General features: G+C 46.3%; 10 non-coding genes across 10 annotated transcripts; all 10 read left to right on the top strand.

Annotated features, from left to right (window-relative positions):
* The first annotated feature begins 57 nt into the window (after nt 1–57).
* Nucleotides 58–248, top strand: LOC130329060 (U2 spliceosomal RNA). The gene has a single exon (XR_008872878.1). It is a non-coding gene; the product is annotated as a U2 spliceosomal RNA (small nuclear RNA).
* Nucleotides 249–2,335: 2,087 nt separating this feature from the next.
* Nucleotides 2,336–2,526, top strand: LOC130329061 (U2 spliceosomal RNA). Its single transcript, XR_008872879.1, has one exon. It is a non-coding gene; the product is annotated as a U2 spliceosomal RNA (small nuclear RNA).
* A 2,090-nt stretch (nt 2,527–4,616) lies between these two features.
* Nucleotides 4,617–4,807, top strand: LOC130329062 (U2 spliceosomal RNA). The gene has a single exon (XR_008872880.1). It is a non-coding gene; the product is annotated as a U2 spliceosomal RNA (small nuclear RNA).
* A 2,098-nt stretch (nt 4,808–6,905) lies between these two features.
* LOC130329063 (U2 spliceosomal RNA) lies at nt 6,906–7,096 on the top strand. Its single transcript, XR_008872881.1, has one exon. It is a non-coding gene; the product is annotated as a U2 spliceosomal RNA (small nuclear RNA).
* Nucleotides 7,097–9,197: 2,101 nt separating this feature from the next.
* Nucleotides 9,198–9,388, top strand: LOC130329065 (U2 spliceosomal RNA). Its single transcript, XR_008872882.1, has one exon. It is a non-coding gene; the product is annotated as a U2 spliceosomal RNA (small nuclear RNA).
* Nucleotides 9,389–11,481: 2,093 nt separating this feature from the next.
* On the top strand, nt 11,482–11,672 carry LOC130329066 (U2 spliceosomal RNA). The gene has a single exon (XR_008872883.1). It is a non-coding gene; the product is annotated as a U2 spliceosomal RNA (small nuclear RNA).
* Nucleotides 11,673–13,768: 2,096 nt separating this feature from the next.
* Nucleotides 13,769–13,959, top strand: LOC130329067 (U2 spliceosomal RNA). The gene has a single exon (XR_008872884.1). It is a non-coding gene; the product is annotated as a U2 spliceosomal RNA (small nuclear RNA).
* A 2,086-nt stretch (nt 13,960–16,045) lies between these two features.
* LOC130329068 (U2 spliceosomal RNA) lies at nt 16,046–16,236 on the top strand. The gene has a single exon (XR_008872885.1). It is a non-coding gene; the product is annotated as a U2 spliceosomal RNA (small nuclear RNA).
* A 2,092-nt stretch (nt 16,237–18,328) lies between these two features.
* On the top strand, nt 18,329–18,519 carry LOC130329069 (U2 spliceosomal RNA). The gene has a single exon (XR_008872886.1). It is a non-coding gene; the product is annotated as a U2 spliceosomal RNA (small nuclear RNA).
* Nucleotides 18,520–20,597: 2,078 nt separating this feature from the next.
* Nucleotides 20,598–20,788, top strand: LOC130329071 (U2 spliceosomal RNA). The gene has a single exon (XR_008872888.1). It is a non-coding gene; the product is annotated as a U2 spliceosomal RNA (small nuclear RNA).
* Nucleotides 20,789–24,292: the final 3,504 nt, after the last annotated feature.

The following is a 24,292-nucleotide window of genomic DNA, read 5'->3' on the forward strand; positions in this document are numbered from 1 at the left end:
GCAAGCAGTGATAGTGCCCATGAAGGGGACCTTGTTGGGCCCGCCCCTTTCACGGTTATCGCTTCTCGGCCTTTTGGCTAAGATCAAGTGTAGTATCTGTTCTTATCAGTTTAATATCTGATACGTCCCCTATCTGGGGACCATATATTAAATGGATTTTTGAGAACGGGGGCCGATTTCGAAGCTTGCTTCCGTCGCCCTATGCATTGACCCGATATGGCAGTATCTTCGGGTACAGTGCACCACCCCCTTACAGGGTTAAAAAGAAAGATTCCTACTTTCATTGCTACCTGCTTGCTGGCTAGCCAGCTAGCCAGCCCTGTGGGCCTTGCTGCTGCTGCAGCCAAAAAACAAAAGGTGGTGCTGCTGCTGCTTCTGCTGCTTCTGCTTCTGCTTGTGTCTGGCCCCTGTTGGAGCGTCCAGGCACAGGACTTCTGCTGCTGCTGACTAAATGGCCTCCTTAATTGGATCATTTGAGTAGCCAGCACACCTGTGCAGGTAGGGCATGACATGATAGGCAGCTGCCTTGATAGCGGGTGGGTGCTGAATGTTCCTAATTGACAAAATAAGATTAATGCTTATGAAGAAATATAAAATCTCATCCCTTCCCCAATATCGCGCCACACCCCTACCCCTTAATTCCCTGGTTGAACGTGATGGACATATGTCTTTTTTCGACCGTACTAACTATGTAACTATGTAACATAACATGGGGGGGGGGGGTCTCCTGGCTGTTCACACAGGTGTGTCATTGCTGTACATTGACCATGCATTGCTTCTGTGGTATTGCAAAGGCAAAGACAAATGCTTCCAGCCATCCATTGCACTAATGGATTGGTCATCAGCTGGCTGTCTATGTCCCGCATCAATATAGACCAAAGTACAGAGGGTTAGGCTATGCTATTGTGCACCTACCTGATGCATCAGAAGGTGCGAGGCCCTTGCTAAATTCTGTGCACAGACTTTGAGATCTATGCTTTAGACTGTATCTAAACCTGCTCCAACATGGACTGACATTCTGGCCTACTTTCAGCCGATGCGACTTGTCTGTCGCTGAACAGTCGCTTTTTATGTATTCAGCACCTATGTATAATGTTGTAAAAATGCTCTAGAAGCTAAAGTCGCAGAAATGTCACACATATTTGGCCTGCAACTTTCTGTGCGACAAATTCAGACAGGAAAAATCAGTATAAATCCTTAGAAAATTATCCCCCAGTGTCTCCATCTGCTGGCGGTATTGAATAAGCATTGCTGCACTGATGGGGTATGCATTAGACGAAAAAAAAGAAGAAAAAGAAGAATAATACGCCCAGAAAAGAGGCGAAAAGGAGAAAAACGTAAAAAAACGTGAAAAAAAAGTAAGAGGAAGAGAAGGGAAAAAAAGGTGGAAATGGGTTTAAAAGTGATTTCGGCGGAGAAATATATATATATATATATATATATATATATATATATATATATATGCGCACACACACACATAGATATAAACGTATTCTCCGTTGAGATATTGCAGCCGCTGCTGTGTCCAGGCCCAGGAGCCTTAGCACTGTGCTGTGATGTCACTCAATACCACTGACATCACTAGGTGTAAACAACATCTCTCCTTTGCTGTGTATGTGACTATGGAGCTGTTTGGTGATGTCGTCTATTACGGCCTTCATAGAAGCAACAGGAGATTGTTGCATCCATCTTGAACCCTCAGAACTACAGTGCTATGATGTCACTCACTTCCACAGGCCTTGCAGAGTGTAAACAACAACAACCCAGCTTTGTTGTGTATGTAACCAAAGGGATTTGTGATGTCACCTAGAACCTTCACAGCAGCGACAGCTTTATGAGGAGCATCAGCACTGCTCTGCCTGAGCAGAACCATCACCGCCATAGGTTGTCAAATAACCCGGATTTAACCCACACAGGTAAGTCCAATGGGGTGCAGGCATGTCCTCTATGCTTACAGCTTCCCGTGGGTGTTGGTTTGATACCGTTTGGGGACAGCCAAGGAGGCATCTGCAGGCAACAAAGGTAGGTGTGTGCTTGTGTGTGTGTTTCCTATGCAGATCCTAAGCCCAGTGTCACATGCAAGTAGGAGGAGTAAGAAGGGTTCCTGGCAAATCCGGGTTATGGATTGCATTTAAAAAGGCCCCGTGGGAGTGCAATGGGCCCCTGTCTTGCTGCTTAGCAATAATGGTATGGGTTTAGGTTCTGCTGTGTGTACTGGTGGTTGACTGCCCCCCAGCCCAGAGTGTGCATGGAAAATTGTCTGGCAGCCTCCCTGACAGCAAGCAGTGATAGTGCCCATGAAGGGGACCTTGTTGGGCCCGCCCCTTTCACGGTTATCGCTTCTCGGCCTTTTGGCTAAGATCAAGTGTAGTATCTGTTCTTATCAGTTTAATATCTGATACGTCCCCTATCTGGGGACCATATATTAAATGGATTTTTGAGAACGGGGGCCGATTTCGAAGCTTGCTTCCGTCGCCCTATGCATTGACCCGATATGGCAGTATCTTCGGGTACAGTGCACCACCCCCTTACAGGGTTAAAAAGAAAGATTCCTACTTTCATTGCTACCTGCTTGCTGGCTAGCCAGCTAGCCAGCCCTGTGGGCCTTGCTGCTACTGCAGCCAAAAAACAAAAGGTGGTGCTGCTGCTGCTTCTGCTGCTTCTGCTTCTGCTTGTGTCTGGCCCCTGTTGGAGCGTCCAGGCACAGGACTTCTGCTGCTGCTGACTAAATGGCCTCCTTAATTGGATCATTTGAGTAGCCAGCACACCTGTGCAGGTAGGGCATGACATGATAGGCAGCTGCCTTGATAGCGGGTGGGTGCTGAATGTTCCTAATTGACAAAATAAGATTAATGCTTATGAAGAAATATAAAATCTCATCCCTTCCCCAATATCGCGCCACACCCCTACCCCTTAATTCCCTGGTTGAACGTGATGGACATATGTCTTTTTTCGACCGTACTAACTATGTAACTATGTAACATAACATGGGGGGGGGGGGGGGGGTCTCCTGGCTGTTCACACAGGTGTGTCATTGCTGTACATTGACCATGCATTGCTTCTGTGGTATTGCAAAGGCAAAGACAAATGCTTCCAGCCATCCATTGCACTAATGGATTGGTCATCAGCTGGCTGTCTATGTCCCGCATCAATATAGACCAAAGTACAGAGGGTTAGGCTATGCTATTGTGCACCTACCTGATGCATCAGAAGGTGCGAGGCCCTTGCTAAATTCTGTGCACAGACTTTGAGATCTATGCTTTAGACTGTATCTAAACCTGCTCCAACATGGACTGACATTCTGGCCTACTTTCAGCCGATGCGACTTGTCTGTCGCTGAACAGTCGCTTTTTATGTATTCAGCACCTATGTATAATGTTGTAAAAATGCTCTAGAAGCTAAAGTCGCAGAAATGTCACACATATTTGGCCTGCAACTTTCTGTGCGACAAATTCAGACAGGAAAAATCAGTATAAATCCTTAGAAAATTATCCCCCAGTGTCTCCATCTGCTGGCGGTATTGAATAAGCATTGCTGCACTGATGGGGTATGCATTAGACGAAAAAAAAGAAGAAAAAGAAGAATAATACGCCCAGAAAAGAGGCGAAAAGGAGAAAAACGTAAAAAAACGTGAAAAAAAAGTAAGAGGAAGAGAAGGGAAAAAAAGGTGGAAATGGGTTTAAAAGTGATTTCGGCGGAGATATATATATATATATATATATATATATATATATATATATATATGCGCACACACACACATAGATATAAACGTATTCTCCGTTGAGATATTGCAGCCGCTGCTGTGTCCAGGCCCAGGAGCCTTAGCACTGTGCTGTGATGTCACTCAATACCACTGACATCACTAGGTGTAAACAACATCTCTCCTTTGCTGTGTATGTGACTATGGAGCTGTTTGGTGATGTCGTCTATTACGGCCTTCATAGAAGCAACAGGAGATTGTTGCATCCATCTTGAACCCTCAGAACTACAGTGCTATGATGTCACTCACTTCCACAGGCCTTGCAGAGTGTAAACAACAACAACCCAGCTTTGTTGTGTATGTAACCAAAGGGATTTGTGATGTCACCTAGAACCTTCACAGCAGCGACAGCTTTATGAGGAGCATCAGCACTGCTCTGCCTGAGCAGAACCATCACCGCCATAGGTTGTCAAATAACCCGGATTTAACCCACACAGGTAAGTCCAATGGGGTGCAGGCATGTCCTCTATGCTTACAGCTTCCCGTGGGTGTTGGTTTGATACCGTTTGGGGACAGCCAAGGAGGCATCTGCAGGCAACAAAGGTAGGTGTGTGCTTGTGTGTGTGTTTCCTATGCAGATCCTAAGCCCAGTGTCACATGCAAGTAGGAGGAGTAAGAAGGGTTCCTGGCAAATCCGGGTTATGGATTGCATTTAAAAAGGCCCCGTGGGAGTGCAATGGGCCCCTGTCTTGCTGCTTAGCAATAATGGTATGGGTTTAGGTTCTGCTGTGTGTACTGGTGGTTGACTGCCCCCCAGCCCAGAGTGTGCATGGAAAATTGTCTGGCAGCCTCCCTGACAGCAAGCAGTGATAGTGCCCATGAAGGGGACCTTGTTGGGCCCGCCCCTTTCACGGTTATCGCTTCTCGGCCTTTTGGCTAAGATCAAGTGTAGTATCTGTTCTTATCAGTTTAATATCTGATACGTCCCCTATCTGGGGACCATATATTAAATGGATTTTTGAGAACGGGGGCCGATTTCGAAGCTTGCTTCCGTCGCCCTATGCATTGACCCGATATGGCAGTATCTTCGGGTACAGTGCACCACCCCCTTACAGGGTTAAAAAGAAAGATTCCTACTTTCATTGCTACCTGCTTGCTGGCTAGCCAGCTAGCCAGCCCTGTGGGCCTTGCTGCTGCTGCAGCCAAAAAACAAAAGGTGGTGCTGCTGCTGCTTCTGCTGCTTCTGCTTCTGCTTGTGTCTGGCCCCTGTTGGAGCGTCCAGGCACAGGACTTCTGCTGCTGCTGACTAAATGGCCTCCTTAATTGGATCATTTGAGTAGCCAGCACACCTGTGCAGGTAGGGCATGACATGATAGGCAGCTGCCTTGATAGCGGGTGGGTGCTGAATGTTCCTAATTGACAAAATAAGATTAATGCTTATGAAGAAATATAAAATCTCATCCCTTCCCCAATATCGCGCCACACCCCTACCCCTTAATTCCCTGGTTGAACGTGATGGACATATGTCTTTTTTCGACCGTACTAACTATGTAACTATGTAACATAACATGGGGGGGGGGGGGGGTTGGGGTCTCCTGGCTGTTCACACAGGTGTGTCATTGCTGTACATTGACCATGCATTGCTTCTGTGGTATTGCAAAGGCAAAGACAAATGCTTCCAGCCATCCATTGCACTAATGGATTGGTCATCAGCTGGCTGTCTATGTCCCGCATCAATATAGACCAAAGTACAGAGGGTTAGGCTATGCTATTGTGCACCTACCTGATGCATCAGAAGGTGCGAGGCCCTTGCTAAATTCTGTGCACAGACTTTGAGATCTATGCTTTAGACTGTATCTAAACCTGCTCCAACATGGACTGACATTCTGGCCTACTTTCAGCCGATGCGACTTGTCTGTCGCTGAACAGTCGCTTTTTATGTATTCAGCACCTATGTATAATGTTGTAAAAATGCTCTAGAAGCTAAAGTCGCAGAAATGTCACACATATTTGGCCTGCAACTTTCTGTGCGACAAATTCAGACAGGAAAAATCAGTATAAATCCTTAGAAAATTATCCCCCAGTGTCTCCATCTGCTGGCGGTATTGAATAAGCATTGCTGCACTGATGGGGTATGCATTAGACGAAAAAAAAGAAGAAAAAGAAGAATAATACGCCCAGAAAAGAGGCGAAAAGGAGAAAAACGTAAAAAAACGTGAAAAAAAAGTAAGAGGAAGAGAAGGGAAAAAAAGGTGGAAATGGGTTTAAAAGTGATTTCGGCGGAGAAATATATATATATATATATATATATATATATATATATATATATATATGCGCACACACACACATAGATATAAACGTATTCTCCGTTGAGATATTGCAGCCGCTGCTGTGTCCAGGCCCAGGAGCCTTAGCACTGTGCTGTGATGTCACTCAATACCACTGACATCACTAGGTGTAAACAACATCTCTCCTTTGCTGTGTATGTGACTATGGAGCTGTTTGGTGATGTCGTCTATTACGGCCTTCATAGAAGCAACAGGAGATTGTTGCATCCATCTTGAACCCTCAGAACTACAGTGCTATGATGTCACTCACTTCCACAGGCCTTGCAGAGTGTAAACAACAACAACCCAGCTTTGTTGTGTATGTAACCAAAGGGATTTGTGATGTCACCTAGAACCTTCACAGCAGCGACAGCTTTATGAGGAGCATCAGCACTGCTCTGCCTGAGCAGAACCATCACCGCCATAGGTTGTCAAATAACCCGGATTTAACCCACACAGGTAAGTCCAATGGGGTGCAGGCATGTCCTCTATGCTTACAGCTTCCCGTGGGTGTTGGTTTGATACCGTTTGGGGACAGCCAAGGAGGCATCTGCAGGCAACAAAGGTAGGTGTGTGCTTGTGTGTGTGTTTCCTATGCAGATCCTAAGCCCAGTGTCACATGCAAGTAGGAGGAGTAAGAAGGGTTCCTGGCAAATCCGGGTTATGGATTGCATTTAAAAAGGCCCCGTGGGAGTGCAATGGGCCCCTGTCTTGCTGCTTAGCAATAATGGTATGGGTTTAGGTTCTGCTGTGTGTACTGGTGGTTGACTGCCCCCCAGCCCAGAGTGTGCATGGAAAATTGTCTGGCAGCCTCCCTGACAGCAAGCAGTGATAGTGCCCATGAAGGGGACCTTGTTGGGCCCGCCCCTTTCACGGTTATCGCTTCTCGGCCTTTTGGCTAAGATCAAGTGTAGTATCTGTTCTTATCAGTTTAATATCTGATACGTCCCCTATCTGGGGACCATATATTAAATGGATTTTTGAGAACGGGGGCCGATTTCGAAGCTTGCTTCCGTCGCCCTATGCATTGACCCGATATGGCAGTATCTTCGGGTACAGTGCACCACCCCCTTACAGGGTTAAAAAGAAAGATTCCTACTTTCATTGCTACCTGCTTGCTGGCTAGCCAGCTAGCCAGCCCTGTGGGCCTTGCTGCTGCTGCAGCCAAAAAACAAAAGGTGGTGCTGCTGCTGCTTCTGCTGCTTCTGCTTCTGCTTGTGTCTGGCCCCTGTTGGAGCGTCCAGGCACAGGACTTCTGCTGCTGCTGACTAAATGGCCTCCTTAATTGGATCATTTGAGTAGCCAGCACACCTGTGCAGGTAGGGCATGACATGATAGGCAGCTGCCTTGATAGCGGGTGGGTGCTGAATGTTCCTAATTGACAAAATAAGATTAATGCTTATGAAGAAATATAAAATCTCATCCCTTCCCCAATATCGCGCCACACCCCTACCCCTTAATTCCCTGGTTGAACGTGATGGACATATGTCTTTTTTCGACCGTACTAACTATGTAACTATGTAACATAACATGGGGGGGGGGGGGGGGTCTCCTGGCTGTTCACACAGGTGTGTCATTGCTGTACATTGACCATGCATTGCTTCTGTGGTATTGCAAAGGCAAAGACAAATGCTTCCAGCCATCCATTGCACTAATGGATTGGTCATCAGCTGGCTGTCTATGTCCCGCATCAATATAGACCAAAGTACAGAGGGTTAGGCTATGCTATTGTGCACCTACCTGATGCATCAGAAGGTGCGAGGCCCTTGCTAAATTCTGTGCACAGACTTTGAGATCTATGCTTTAGACTGTATCTAAACCTGCTCCAACATGGACTGACATTCTGGCCTACTTTCAGCCGATGCGACTTGTCTGTCGCTGAACAGTCGCTTTTTATGTATTCAGCACCTATGTATAATGTTGTAAAAATGCTCTAGAAGCTAAAGTCGCAGAAATGTCACACATATTTGGCCTGCAACTTTCTGTGCGACAAATTCAGACAGGAAAAATCAGTATAAATCCTTAGAAAATTATCCCCCAGTGTCTCCATCTGCTGGCGGTATTGAATAAGCATTGCTGCACTGATGGGGTATGCATTAGACGAAAAAAAAGAAGAAAAAGAAGAATAATACGCCCAGAAAAGAGGCGAAAAGGAGAAAAACGTAAAAAAACTTGAAAAAAAAGTAAGAGGAAGAGAAGGGAAAAAAAGGTGGAAATGGGTTTAAAAGTGATTTCGGCGGAGAAATATATATATATATATATATATATATATATATATATATATATATATATATATACGCGCACACACACACATAGATATAAACGTATTCTCCGTTGAGATATTGCAGCCGCTGCTGTGTCCAGGCCCAGGAGCCTTAGCACTGTGCTGTGATGTCACTCAATACCACTGACATCACTAGGTGTAAACAACATCTCTCCTTTGCTGTGTATGTGACTATGGAGCTGTTTGGTGATGTCGTCTATTACGGCCTTCATAGAAGCAACAGGAGATTGTTGCATCCATCTTGAACCCTCAGAACTACAGTGCTATGATGTCACTCACTTCCACAGGCCTTGCAGAGTGTAAACAACAACAACCCAGCTTTGTTGTGTATGTAACCATAGGGATTTGTGATGTCACCTAGAACCTTCACAGCAGCGACAGCTTTATGAGGAGCATCAGCACTGCTCTGCCTGAGCAGAACCATCACCGCCATAGGTTGTCAAATAACCCGGATTTAACCCACACAGGTAAGTCCAATGGGGTGCAGGCATGTCCTCTATGCTTACAGCTTCCCGTGGGTGTTGGTTTGATACCGTTTGGGGACAGCCAAGGAGGCATCTGCAGGCAACAAAGGTAGGTGTGTGCTTGTGTGTGTGTTTCCTATGCAGATCCTAAGCCCAGTGTCACATGCAAGTAGGAGGAGTAAGAAGGGTTCCTGGCAAATCCGGGTTATGGATTGCATTTAAAAAGGCCCCGTGGGAGTGCAATGGGCCCCTGTCTTGCTGCTTAGCAATAATGGTATGGGTTTAGGTTCTGCTGTGTGTACTGGTGGTTGACTGCCCCCCAGCCCAGAGTGTGCATGGAAAATTGTCTGGCAGCCTCCCTGACAGCAAGCAGTGATAGTGCCCATGAAGGGGACCTTGTTGGGCCCGCCCCTTTCACGGTTATCGCTTCTCGGCCTTTTGGCTAAGATCAAGTGTAGTATCTGTTCTTATCAGTTTAATATCTGATACGTCCCCTATCTGGGGACCATATATTAAATGGATTTTTGAGAACGGGGGCCGATTTCGAAGCTTGCTTCCGTCGCCCTATGCATTGACCCGATATGGCAGTATCTTCGGGTACAGTGCACCACCCCCTTACAGGGTTAAAAAGAAAGATTCCTACTTTCATTGCTACCTGCTTGCTGGCTAGCCAGCTAGCCAGCCCTGTGGGCCTTGCTGCTGCTGCAGCCAAAAAACAAAAGGTGGTGCTGCTGCTGCTTCTGCTGCTTCTGCTTCTGCTTGTGTCTGGCCCCTGTTGGAGCGTCCAGGCACAGGACTTCTGCTGCTGCTGACTAAATGGCCTCCTTAATTGGATCATTTGAGTAGCCAGCACACCTGTGCAGGTAGGGCATGACATGATAGGCAGCTGCCTTGATAGCGGGTGGGTGCTGAATGTTCCTAATTGACAAAATAAGATTAATGCTTATGAAGAAATATAAAATCTCATCCCTTCCCCAATATCGCGCCACACCCCTACCCCTTAATTCCCTGGTTGAACGTGATGGACATATGTCTTTTTTCGACCGTACTAACTATGTAACTATGTAACATAACATGGGGGGGGGGGGGGGGTCTCCTGGCTGTTCACACAGGTGTGTCATTGCTGTACATTGACCATGCATTGCTTCTGTGGTATTGCAAAGGCAAAGACAAATGCTTCCAGCCATCCATTGCACTAATGGATTGGTCATCAGCTGGCTGTCTATGTCCCGCATCAATATAGACCAAAGTACAGAGGGTTAGGCTATGCTATTGTGCACCTACCTGATGCATCAGAAGGTGCGAGGCCCTTGCTAAATTCTGTGCACAGACTTTGAGATCTATGCTTTAGACTGTATCTAAACCTGCTCCAACATGGACTGACATTCTGGCCTACTTTCAGCCGATGCGACTTGTCTGTCGCTGAACAGTCGCTTTTTATGTATTCAGCACCTATGTATAATGTTGTAAAAATGCTCTAGAAGCTAAAGTCGCAGAAATGTCACACATATTTGGCCTGCAACTTTCTGTGCGACAAATTCAGACAGGAAAAATCAGTATAAATCCTTAGAAAATTATCCCCCAGTGTCTCCATCTGCTGGCGGTATTGAATAAGCATTGCTGCACTGATGGGGTATGCATTAGACGAAAAAAAAGAAGAAAAAGAAGAATAATACGCCCAGAAAAGAGGCGAAAAGGAGAAAAACGTAAAAAAACTTGAAAAAAAAGTAAGAGGAAGAGAAGGGAAAAAAAGGTGGAAATGGGTTTAAAAGTGATTTCGGCGGAGAAATATATATATATATATATATATATATATATATATATATATATATACGCGCACACACACACATAGATATAAACGTATTCTCCGTTGAGATATTGCAGCCGCTGCTGTGTCCAGGCCCAGGAGCCTTAGCACTGTGCTGTGATGTCACTCAATACCACTGACATCACTAGGTGTAAACAACATCTCTCCTTTGCTGTGTATGTGACTATGGAGCTGTTTGGTGATGTCGTCTATTACGGCCTTCATAGAAGCAACAGGAGATTGTTGCATCCATCTTGAACCCTCAGAACTACAGTGCTATGATGTCACTCACTTCCACAGGCCTTGCAGAGTGTAAACAACAACAACCCAGCTTTGTTGTGTATGTAACCATAGGGATTTGTGATGTCACCTAGAACCTTCACAGCAGCGACAGCTTTATGAGGAGCATCAGCACTGCTCTGCCTGAGCAGAACCATCACCGCCATAGGTTGTCAAATAACCCGGATTTAACCCACACAGGTAAGTCCAATGGGGTGCAGGCATGTCCTCTATGCTTACAGCTTCCCGTGGGTGTTGGTTTGATACCGTTTGGGGACAGCCAAGGAGGCATCTGCAGGCAACAAAGGTAGGTGTGTGCTTGTGTGTGTGTTTCCTATGCAGATCCTAAGCCCAGTGTCACATGCAAGTAGGAGGAGTAAGAAGGGTTCCTGGCAAATCCGGGTTATGGATTGCATTTAAAAAGGCCCCGTGGGAGTGCAATGGGCCCCTGTCTTGCTGCTTAGCAATAATGGTATGGGTTTAGGTTCTGCTGTGTGTACTGGTGGTTGACTGCCCCCCAGCCCAGAGTGTGCATGGAAAATTGTCTGGCAGCCTCCCTGACAGCAAGCAGTGATAGTGCCCATGAAGGGGACCTTGTTGGGCCCGCCCCTTTCACGGTTATCGCTTCTCGGCCTTTTGGCTAAGATCAAGTGTAGTATCTGTTCTTATCAGTTTAATATCTGATACGTCCCCTATCTGGGGACCATATATTAAATGGATTTTTGAGAACGGGGGCCGATTTCGAAGCTTGCTTCCGTCGCCCTATGCATTGACCCGATATGGCAGTATCTTCGGGTACAGTGCACCACCCCCTTACAGGGTTAAAAAGAAAGATTCCTACTTTCATTGCTACCTGCTTGCTGGCTAGCCAGCTAGCCAGCCCTGTGGGCCTTGCTGCTGCTGCAGCCAAAAAACAAAAGGTGGTGCTGCTGCTGCTTCTGCTGCTTCTGCTTCTGCTTGTGTCTGGCCCCTGTTGGAGCGTCCAGGCACAGGACTTCTGCTGCTGCTGACTAAATGGCCTCCTTAATTGGATCATTTGAGTAGCCAGCACACCTGTGCAGGTAGGGCATGACATGATAGGCAGCTGCCTTGATAGCGGGTGGGTGCTGAATGTTCCTAATTGACAAAATAAGATTAATGCTTATGAAGAAATATAAAATCTCATCCCTTCCCCAATATCGCGCCACACCCCTACCCCTTAATTCCCTGGTTGAACGTGATGGACATATGTCTTTTTTCGACCGTACTAACTATGTAACTATGTAACATAACATGGGGGGGGGGGGGGGGGTCTCCTGGCTGTTCACACAGGTGTGTCATTGCTGTACATTGACCATGCATTGCTTCTGTGGTATTGCAAAGGCAAAGACAAATGCTTCCAGCCATCCATTGCACTAATGGATTGGTCATCAGCTGGCTGTCTATGTCCCGCATCAATATAGACCAAAGTACAGAGGGTTAGGCTATGCTATTGTGCACCTACCTGATGCATCAGAAGGTGCGAGGCCCTTGCTAAATTCTGTGCACAGACTTTGAGATCTATGCTTTAGACTGTATCTAAACCTGCTCCAACATGGACTGACATTCTGGCCTACTTTCAGCCGATGCGACTTGTCTGTCGCTGAACAGTCGCTTTTTATGTATTCAGCACCTATGTATAATGTTGTAAAAATGCTCTAGAAGCTAAAGTCGCAGAAATGTCACACATATTTGGCCTGCAACTTTCTGTGCGACAAATTCAGACAGGAAAAATCAGTATAAATCCTTAGAAAATTATCCCCCAGTGTCTCCATCTGCTGGCGGTATTGAATAAGCATTGCTGCACTGATGGGGTATGCATTAGACGAAAAAAAAGAAGAAAAAGAAGAATAATACGCCCAGAAAAGAGGCGAAAAGGAGAAAAACGTAAAAAAACGTGAAAAAAAAGTAAGAGGAAGAGAAGGGAAAAAAAGGTGGAAATGTGGGTTTAAAAGTGATTTCGGCGGAGAAATATATATATATATATATATATATATATATATATATATATATATATGCGCACACACACACATAGATATAAACGTATTCTCCGTTGAGATATTGCAGCCGCTGCTGTGTCCAGGCCCAGGAGCCTTAGCACTGTGCTGTGATGTCACTCAATACCACTGACATCACTAGGTGTAAACAACATCTCTCCTTTGCTGTGTATGTGACTATGGAGCTGTTTGGTGATGTCGTCTATTACGGCCTTCATAGAAGCAACAGGAGATTGTTGCATCCATCTTGAACCCTCAGAACTACAGTGCTATGATGTCACTCACTTCCACAGGCCTTGCAGAGTGTAAACAACAACAACCCAGCTTTGTTGTGTATGTAACCATAGGGATTTGTGATGTCACCTAGAACCTTCACAGCAGCGACAGCTTTATGAGGAGCATCAGCACTGCTCTGCCTGAGCAGAACCATCACCGCCATAGGTTGTCAAATAACCCGGATTTAACCCACACAGGTAAGTCCAATGGGGTGCAGGCATGTCCTCTATGCTTACAGCTTCCCGTGGGTGTTGGTTTGATACCGTTTGGGGACAGCCAAGGAGGCATCTGCAGGCAACAAAGGTAGGTGTGTGCTTGTGTGTGTGTTTCCTATGCAGATCCTAAGCCCAGTGTCACATGCAAGTAGGAGGAGTAAGAAGGGTTCCTGGCAAATCCGGGTTATGGATTGCATTTAAAAAGGCCCCGTGGGAGTGCAATGGGCCCCTGTCTTGCTGCTTAGCAATAATGGTATGGGTTTAGGTTCTGCTGTGTGTACTGGTGGTTGACTGCCCCCCAGCCCAGAGTGTGCATGGAAAATTGTCTGGCAGCCTCCCTGACAGCAAGCAGTGATAGTGCCCATGAAGGGGACCTTGTTGGGCCCGCCCCTTTCACGGTTATCGCTTCTCGGCCTTTTGGCTAAGATCAAGTGTAGTATCTGTTCTTATCAGTTTAATATCTGATACGTCCCCTATCTGGGGACCATATATTAAATGGATTTTTGAGAACGGGGGCCGATTTCGAAGCTTGCTTCCGTCGCCCTATGCATTGACCCGATATGGCAGTATCTTCGGGTACAGTGCACCACCCCCTTACAGGGTTAAAAAGAAAGATTCCTACTTTCATTGCTACCTGCTTGCTGGCTAGCCAGCTAGCCAGCCCTGTGGGCCTTGCTGCTGCTGCAGCCAAAAAACAAAAGGTGGTGCTGCTGCTGCTTCTGCTGCTTCTGCTTCTGCTTGTGTCTGGCCCCTGTTGGAGCGTCCAGGCACAGGACTTCTGCTGCTGCTGACTAAATGGCCTCCTTAATTGGATCATTTGAGTAGCCAGCACACCTGTGCAGGTAGGGCATGACATGATAGGCAGCTGCCTTGATAGCGGGTGGGTGCTGAATGTTCCTAATTGACAAAATAAGATTAATGCTTATGAAGAAATATAAAATCTCATCCCTTCCCCAATATCGCGCCACACCCCTACCCCTTAATTCCCTGGTTGAACGTGATGGACATATGTCTTTTTTCGACCGTACTAACTATGTAACTATGTAACATAACATGGGGGGGGGGGGGGGGGTCTCCTGGCTGTTCACACAGGTGTGTCATTGCTGTACATTGACCATGCATTGCTTCTGTGGTATTGCAAAGGCAAAGACAAATGCTTCCAGCCATCCATTGCACTAATGGATTGGTCATCAGCTGGCTGTCTATGTCCCGCATCAATATAGACCAAAGTACAGAGGGTTAGGCTATGCTATTGTGCACCTACCTGATGCATCAGAAGGTGCGAGGCCCTTGCTAAATTCTGTGCACAGACTTTGAGATCTATGCTTTAGACTGTATCTAAACCTGCTCCAACATGGACTGACATTCTGGCCTACTTTCAGCCGATGCGACTTGTCTGTCGCTGAACAGTCGCTTTTTATGTATTCAGCACCTATGTATAATGTTGTAAAAATGCTCTAGAAGCTAAAGTCGCAGAAATGTCACACATATTTGGCCTGCAACTTTCTGTGCGACAAATTCAGACAGGAAAAATCAGTATAAATCCTTAGAAAATTATCCCCCAGTGTCTCCATCTGCTGGCGGTATTGAATAAGCATTGCTGCACTGATGGGGTATGCATTAGACGAAAAAAAAGAAGAAAAAGAAGAATAATACGCCCAGAAAAGAGGCGAAAAGGAGAAAAACGTAAAAAAACGTGAAAAAAAAGTAAGAGGAAGAGAAGGGAAAAAAAGGTGGAAATGGGTTTAAAAGTGATTTCGGCGGAGAAATATATATATATATATATATATATATATATATATATATGCGCACACACACACATAGATATAAACGTATTCTCCGTTGAGATATTGCAGCCGCTGCTGTGTCCAGGCCCAGGAGCCTTAGCACTGTGCTGTGATGTCACTCAATACCACTGACATCACTAGGTGTAAACAACATCTCTCCTTTGCTGTGTATGTGACTATGGAGCTGTTTGGTGATGTCGTCTATTACGGCCTTCATAGAAGCAACAGGAGATTTTTGCATCCATCTTGAACCCTCAGAACTACAGTGCTATGATGTCACTCACTTCCACAGGCCTTGCAGAGTGTAAACAACAACAACCCAGCTTTGTTGTGTATGTAACCAAAGGGATTTGTGATGTCACCTAGAACCTTCACAGCAGCGACAGCTTTATGAGGAGCATCAGCACTGCTCTGCCTGAGCAGAACCATCACCGCCATAGGTTGTCAAATAACCCGGATTTAACCCACACAGGTAAGTCCAATGGGGTGCAGGCATGTCCTCTATGCTTACAGCTTCCCGTGGGTGTTGGTTTGATACCGTTTGGGGACAGCCAAGGAGGCATCTGCAGGCAACAAAGGTAGGTGTGTGCTTGTGTGTGTGTTTCCTATGCAGATCCTAAGCCCAGTGTCACATGCAAGTAGGAGGAGTAAGAAGGGTTCCTGGCAAATCCGGGTTATGGATTGCATTTAAAAAGGCCCCGTGGGAGTGCAATGGGCCCCTGTCTTGCTGCTTAGCAATAATGGTATGGGTTTAGGTTCTGCTGTGTGTACTGGTGGTTGACTGCCCCCCAGCCCAGAGTGTGCATGGAAAATTGTCTGGCAGCCTCCCTGACAGCAAGCAGTGATAGTGCCCATGAAGGGGACCTTGTTGGGCCCGCCCCTTTCACGGTTATCGCTTCTCGGCCTTTTGGCTAAGATCAAGTGTAGTATCTGTTCTTATCAGTTTAATATCTGATACGTCCCCTATCTGGGGACCATATATTAAATGGATTTTTGAGAACGGGGGCCGATTTCGAAGCTTGCTTCCGTCGCCCTATGCATTGACCCGATATGGCAGTATCTTCGGGTACAGTGCACCACCCCCTTACAGGGTTAAAAAGAAAGATTCCTACTTTCATTGCTACCTGCTTGCTGGCTAGCCAGCTAGCCAGCCCTGTGGGCCTTGCTGCTGCTGCAGCCAAAAAACAAAAGGTGGTGCTGCTGCTGCTTCTGCTGCTTCTGCTTCTGCTTGTGTCTGGCCCCTGTTGGAGCGTCCAGGCACAGGACTTCTGCTGCTGCTGACTAAATGGCCTCCTTAATTGGATCATTTGAGTAGCCAGCACACCTGTGCAGGTAGGGCATGACATGATAGGCAGCTGCCTTGATAGCGGGTGGGTGCTGAATGTTCCTAATTGACAAAATAAGATTAATGCTTATGAAGAAATATAAAATCTCATCCCTTCCCCAATATCGCGCCACACCCCTACCCCTTAATTCCCTGGTTGAACGTGATGGACATATGTCTTTTTTCGACCGTACTAACTATGTAACTATGTAACATAACATGGGGGGGGGGGGGTCTCCTGGCTGTTCACACAGGTGTGTCATTGCTGTACATTGACCATGCATTGCTTCTGTGGTATTGCAAAGGCAAAGACAAATGCTTCCAGCCATCCATTGCACTAATGGATTGGTCATCAGCTGGCTGTCTATGTCCCGCATCAATATAGACCAAAGTACAGAGGGTTAGGCTATGCTATTGTGCACCTACCTGATGCATCAGAAGGTGCGAGGCCCTTGCTAAATTCTGTGCACAGACTTTGAGATCTATGCTTTAGACTGTATCTAAACCTGCTCCAACATGGACTGACATTCTGGCCTACTTTCAGCCGATGCGACTTGTCTGTCGCTGAACAGTCGCTTTTTATGTATTCAGCACCTATGTATAATGTTGTAAAAATGCTCTAGAAGCTAAAGTCGCAGAAATGTCACACATATTTGGCCTGCAACTTTCTGTGCGACAAATTCAGACAGGAAAAATCAGTATAAATCCTTAGAAAATTATCCCCCAGTGTCTCCATCTGCTGGCGGTATTGAATAAGCATTGCTGCACTGATGGGGTATGCATTAGACGAAAAAAAAGAAGAAAAAGAAGAATAATACGCCCAGAAAAGAGGCGAAAAGGAGAAAAACGTAAAAAAACGTGAAAAAAAAGTAAGAGGAAGAGAAGGGAAAAAAAGGTGGAAATGGGTTTAAAAGTGATTTCGGCGGAGAAATATATATATATATATATATATATATATATATATATATATATATATATGCGCACACACACACATAGATATAAACGTATTCTCCGTTGAGATATTGCAGCCGCTGCTGTGTCCAGGCCCAGGAGCCTTAGCACTGTGCTGTGATGTCACTCAATACCACTGACATCACTAGGTGTAAACAACATCTCTCCTTTGCTGTGTATGTGACTATGGAGCTGTTTGGTGATGTCGTCTATTACGGCCTTCATAGAAGCAACAGGAGATTGTTGCATCCATCTTGAACCCTCAGAACTACAGTGCTATGATGTCACTCACTTCCACAGGCCTTGCAGAGTGTAAACAACAACAACCCAGCTTTGTTGTGTATGTAACCATAGGGATTTGTGATGTCACCTAGAACCTTCACAGCAGCGACAGCTTTATGAGGAGCATCAGCACTGCTCTGCCTGAGCAGAACCATCACCGCCATAGGTTGTCAAATAACCCGGATTTAACCCACACAGGTAAGTCCAATGGGGTGCAGGCATGTCCTCTATGCTTACAGCTTCCCGTGGGTGTTGGTTTGATACCGTTTGGGGACAGCCAAGGAGGCATCTGCAGGCAACAAAGGTAGGTGTGTGCTTGTGTGTGTGTTTCCTATGCAGATCCTAAGCCCAGTGTCACATGCAAGTAGGAGGAGTAAGAAGGGTTCCTGGCAAATCCGGGTTATGGATTGCATTTAAAAAGGCCCCGTGGGAGTGCAATGGGCCCCTGTCTTGCTGCTTAGCAATAATGGTATGGGTTTAGGTTCTGCTGTGTGTACTGGTGGTTGACTGCCCCCCAGCCCAGAGTGTGCATGGAAAATTGTCTGGCAGCCTCCCTGACAGCAAGCAGTGATAGTGCCCATGAAGGGGACCTTGTTGGGCCCGCCCCTTTCACGGTTATCGCTTCTCGGCCTTTTGGCTAAGATCAAGTGTAGTATCTGTTCTTATCAGTTTAATATCTGATACGTCCCCTATCTGGGGACCATATATTAAATGGATTTTTGAGAACGGGGGCCGATTTCGAAGCTTGCTTCCGTCGCCCTATGCATTGACCCGATATGGCAGTATCTTCGGGTACAGTGCACCACCCCCTTACAGGGTTAAAAAGAAAGATTCCTACTTTCATTGCTACCTGCTTGCTGGCTAGCCAGCTAGCCAGCCCTGTGGGCCTTGCTGCTGCTGCAGCCAAAAAACAAAAGGTGGTGCTGCTTCTGCTGCTTCTGCTTCTGCTTGTGTCTGGCCCCTGTTGGAGCGTCCAGGCACAGGACTTCTGCTGCTGCTGACTAAATGGCCTCCTTAATTGGATCATTTGAGTAGCCAGCACACCTGTGCAGGTAGGGCATGACATGATAGGCAGCTGCCTTGATAGCGGGTGGGTGCTGAATGTTCCTAATTGACAAAATAAGATTAATGCTTATGAAGAAATATAAAATCTCATCCCTTCCCCAATATCGCGCCACACCCCTACCCCTTAATTCCCTGGTTGAACGTGATGGACATATGTCTTTTTTCGACCGTACTAACTATGTAACTATGTAACATAACATGGGGGGGGGGGGGGGGGTCTCCTGGCTGTTCACACAGGTGTGTCATTGCTGTACATTGACCATGCATTGCTTCTGTGGTATTGCAAAGGCAAAGACAAATGCTTCCAGCCATCCATTGCACTAATGGATTGGTCATCAGCTGGCTGTCTATGTCCCGCATCAATATAGACCAAAGTACAGAGGGTTAGGCTATGCTATTGTGCACCTACCTGATGCATCAGAAGGTGCGAGGCCCTTGCTAAATTCTGTGCACAGACTTTGAGATCTATGCTTTAGACTGTATCTAAACCTGCTCCAACATGGACTGACATTCTGGCCTACTTTCAGCCGATGCGACTTGTCTGTCGCTGAACAGTCGCTTTTTATGTATTCAGCACCTATGTATAATGTTGTAAAAATGCTCTAGAAGCTAAAGTCGCAGAAATGTCACACATATTTGGCCTGCAACTTTCTGTGCGACAAATTCAGACAGGAAAAATCAGTATAAATCCTTAGAAAATTATCCCCCAGTGTCTCCATCTGCTGGCGGTATTGAATAAGCATTGCTGCACTGATGGGGTATGCATTAGACGAAAAAAAAGAAGAAAAAGAAGAATAATACGCCCAGAAAAGAGGCGAAAAGGAGAAAAACGTAAAAAAACGTGAAAAAAAAGTAAGAGGAAGAGAAGGGAAAAAAAGGTGGAAATGGGTTTAAAAGTGATTTCGGCGGAGAAATATATATATATATATATATATATATATATATATATATATATATGCGCACACACACACATAGATATAAACGTATTCTCCGTTGAGATATTGCAGCCGCTGCTGTGTCCAGGCCCAGGAGCCTTAGCACTGTGCTGTGATGTCACTCAATACCACTGACATCACTAGGTGTAAACAACATCTCTCCTTTGCTGTGTATGTGACTATGGAGCTGTTTGGTGATGTCGGGCCTTCATAGAAGCAACAGGAGATTGTTGCATCCATCTTGAACCCTCAGAACTACAGTGCTATGATGTCACTCACTTCCACAGGCCTTGCAGAGTGTAAACAACAACAACCCAGCTTTGTTGTGTATGTAACCATAGGGATTTGTGATGTCACCTAGAACCTTCACAGCAGCGACAGCTTTATGAGGAGCATCAGCACTGCTCTGCCTGAGCAGAACCATCACCGCCATAGGTTGTCAAATAACCCGGATTTAACCCACACAGGTAAGTCCAATGGGGTGCAGGCATGTCCTCTATGCTTACAGCTTCCCGTGGGTGTTGGTTTGATACCGTTTGGGGACAGCCAAGGAGGCATCTGCAGGCAACAAAGGTAGGTGTGTGCTTGTGTGTGTGTTTCCTATGCAGATCCTAAGCCCAGTGTCACATGCAAGTAGGAGGAGTAAGAAGGGTTCCTGGCAAATCCGGGTTATGGATTGCATTTAAAAAGGCCCCGTGGGAGTGCAATGGGCCCCTGTCTTGCTGCTTAGCAATAATGGTATGGGTTTAGGTTCTGCTGTGTGTACTGGTGGTTGACTGCCCCCCAGCCCAGAGTGTGCATGGAAAATTGTCTGGCAGCCTCCCTGACAGCAAGCAGTGATAGTGCCCATGAAGGGGACCTTGTTGGGCCCGCCCCTTTCACGGTTATCGCTTCTCGGCCTTTTGGCTAAGATCAAGTGTAGTATCTGTTCTTATCAGTTTAATATCTGATACGTCCCCTATCTGGGGACCATATATTAAATGGATTTTTGAGAACGGGGGCCGATTTCGAAGCTTGCTTCCGTCGCCCTATGCATTGACCCGATATGGCAGTATCTTCGGGTACAGTGCACCACCCCCTTACAGGGTTAAAAAGAAAGATTCCTACTTTCATTGCTACCTGCTTGCTGGCTAGCCAGCTAGCCAGCCCTGTGGGCCTTGCTGCTGCTGCAGCCAAAAAACAAAAGGTGGTGCTGCTGCTGCTTCTGCTGCTTCTGCTTCTGCTTGTGTCTGGCCCCTGTTGGAGCGTCCAGGCACAGGACTTCTGCTGCTGCTGACTAAATGGCCTCCTTAATTGGATCATTTGAGTAGCCAGCACACCTGTGCAGGTAGGGCATGACATGATAGGCAGCTGCCTTGATAGCGGGTGGGTGCTGAATGTTCCTAATTGACAAAATAAGATTAATGCTTATGAAGAAATATAAAATCTCATCCCTTCCCCAATATCGCGCCACACCCCTACCCCTTAATTCCCTGGTTGAACGTGATGGACATATGTCTTTTTTCGACCGTACTAACTATGTAACTATGTAACATAACATGGGGGGGGGGGGGGTCTCCTGGCTGTTCACACAGGTGTGTCATTGCTGTACATTGACCATGCATTGCTTCTGTGGTATTGCAAAGGCAAAGACAAATGCTTCCAGCCATCCATTGCACTAATGGATTGGTCATCAGCTGGCTGTCTATGTCCCGCATCAATATAGACCAAAGTACAGAGGGTTAGGCTATGCTATTGTGCACCTACCTGATGCATCAGAAGGTGCGAGGCCCTTGCTAAATTCTGTGCACAGACTTTGAGATCTATGCTTTAGACTGTATCTAAACCTGCTCCAACATGGACTGACATTCTGGCCTACTTTCAGCCGATGCGACTTGTCTGTCGCTGAACAGTCGCTTTTTATGTATTCAGCACCTATGTATAATGTTGTAAAAATGCTCTAGAAGCTAAAGTCGCAGAAATGTCACACATATTTGGCCTGCAACTTTCTGTGCGACAAATTCAGACAGGAAAAATCAGTATAAATCCTTAGAAAATTATCCCCCAGTGTCTCCATCTGCTGGCGGTATTGAATAAGCATTGCTGCACTGATGGGGTATGCATTAGACGAAAAAAAAGAAGAAAAAGAAGAATAATACGCCCAGAAAAGAGGCGAAAAGGAGAAAAACGTAAAAAAACTTGAAAAAAAAGTAAGAGGAAGAGAAGGGAAAAAAAGGTGGAAATGGGTTTAAAAGTGATTTCGGCGGAGAAATATATATATATATATATATATATATATATATATATATATATATATATATATATATACGCGCACACACACACATAGATATAAACGTATTCTCCGTTGAGATATTGCAGCCGCTGCTGTGTCCAGGCCCAGGAGCCTTAGCACTGTGCTGTGATGTCACTCAATACCACTGACATCACTAGGTGTAAACAACATCTCTCCTTTGCTGTGTATGTGACTATGGAGCTGTTTGGTGATGTCGTCTATTATGGCCTTCATAGAAGCAACAGGAGATTGTTGCATCCATCTTGAACCCTCAGAACTACAGTGCTATGATGTCACTCACTTCCACAGGCCTTGCAGAGTGTAAACAACAACAACCCAGCTTTGTTGTGTATGTAACCATAGGGATTTGTGATGTCACCTAGAACCTTCACAGCAGCGACAGCTTTATGAGGAGCATCAGCACTGCTCTGCCTGAGCAGAACCATCACCGCCATAGGTTGTCAAATAACCCGGATTTAACCCACACAGGTAAGTCCAATGGGGTGCAGGCATGTCCTCTATGCTTACAGCTTCCCGTGGGTGTTGGTTTGATACCGTTTGGGGACAGCCAAGGAGGCATCTGCAGGCAACAAAGGTAGGTGTGTGCTTGTGTGTGTGTTTCCTATGCAGATCCTAAGCCCAGTGTCACATGCAAGTAGGAGGAGTAAGAAGGGTTCCTGGCAAATCCGGGTTATGGATTGCATTTAAAAAGGCCCCGTGGGAGTGCAATGGGCCCCTGTCTTGCTGCTTAGCAATAATGGTATGGGTTTAGGTTCTGCTGTGTGTACTGGTGGTTGACTGCCCCCCAGCCCAGAGTGTGCATGGAAAATTGTCTGGCAGCCTCCCTGACAGCAAGCAGTGATAGTGCCCATGAAGGGGACCTTGTTGGGCCCGCCCCTTTCACGGTTATCGCTTCTCGGCCTTTTGGCTAGATCAAGTGTCTGGTCAGGAGGATCCTGGGAGTTTGTCCTACCTTTCCAAGGGGGGCTGCTACGAGGAACCGAAAAGGCGATCGACAAGATGGGTGTTCGCATCCGTTACCTTACATCCGGTGAAACGCGGATTCGTTTTTCCTTTCGCTTTGATGTTGATGAAGACAAGCAAGAACTCGTCCAACTTTCTTATTTTGTGAAAGAAACTCTCTACAAGCTTCTTGGGGTGAAGAAAGAGAACATCGTCTGTCTCAGAGATCCTCGGAAGGGCAGCTTCATCCTAACTCTGGACTCTGCTTATGCATGCCAGAATCTTTTTGAGAAGCTGAAAAGCAATCAAGACCTTGCTGAGCTTGATGGGATCACGGTCACAGTGTTGTATACTGGAGGCGATATTCCTCTAGTTGTGTGTATGCACAATCCCTTTGTGACTGTGTCCCATATTGAGCTCTTTTTGGGGAAATACTGCAGTTCTGTTAAGTATTCCCATAAGGTGATGAATTCAGAAGACCTATGGACGGGGAAACATAAGTTTTTTGTGAAAATGAAGGAGGATGCTACTGGCATTGGAGGGTTGTGTCATCCACCCTCCAACTTTTCTATCGGTCGGGATAAGGGCTATTTGTTTTATCCCGAGATGCCTACTTTTTGTAGGAAATGTAAGAAATTCGGACATACTATGGAAGTTTGCACGGACACTACAGTTCGCTGTGGTCGGTGCAATCAAGAAGGCCATGTTTCTAAGGACTGTGCTAAAATCGTCTGCAACATTTGTGGTGAAGAAGGCCATGCCTTTAAAGATTGCAGTCTCCGTTCCAGTGTAGCTAGATCGTGGGCTGACCGTGTAGCGGGGAGAGTGGGTGTAGTGCAAGCTGAAGTACCACCTGCGAAAGCACCCCAGCGGTCTGAGGCGCCTTCAGAAAAGCCGGCTGTAACTTCTCATGTCGTGGCGGAGCTTATGGACCTTTCTGCTGTGCCTGAGACAGAGGGGAGACCTTCTGTGGAGGGTTCTGGTGGTGGAGGGTCACTAGTGAGCAGTGAAGCCATGGAGGTTGGCGTGAAGGAGATCAAGCGGAAGAAGGAACTTGGAGATGAGCCACAACTTGGCATTAAACGGCCTGTCAAAAAAAGCTCAGACGAATGTGAGGACAGTCAACATGCATGGAGGCCTTCTATAAGATCAGCGTCCGATCCAAAAAATATCAAAGAGTTCGAAAGCCCGGAGTCACCTGTGGGTTTCATATCGGACTCAAACTCCAGTAGCGAATAGCTTCCTTAAAGTGCTCCTCTCTTAATGTGAGAGGTCTAAAGAGCCCTACGAGAAGGGCTGCTTTGTTTAGTTTTTTAGAGACCTTGGACTGTTCTCTGTTCTTTTTA

This window comes from Hyla sarda, unplaced genomic scaffold (genome assembly GCF_029499605.1).
Source record: "Hyla sarda isolate aHylSar1 unplaced genomic scaffold, aHylSar1.hap1 scaffold_315, whole genome shotgun sequence".
Lineage (NCBI taxonomy): Eukaryota > Metazoa > Chordata > Amphibia > Anura > Hylidae > Hyla > Hyla sarda.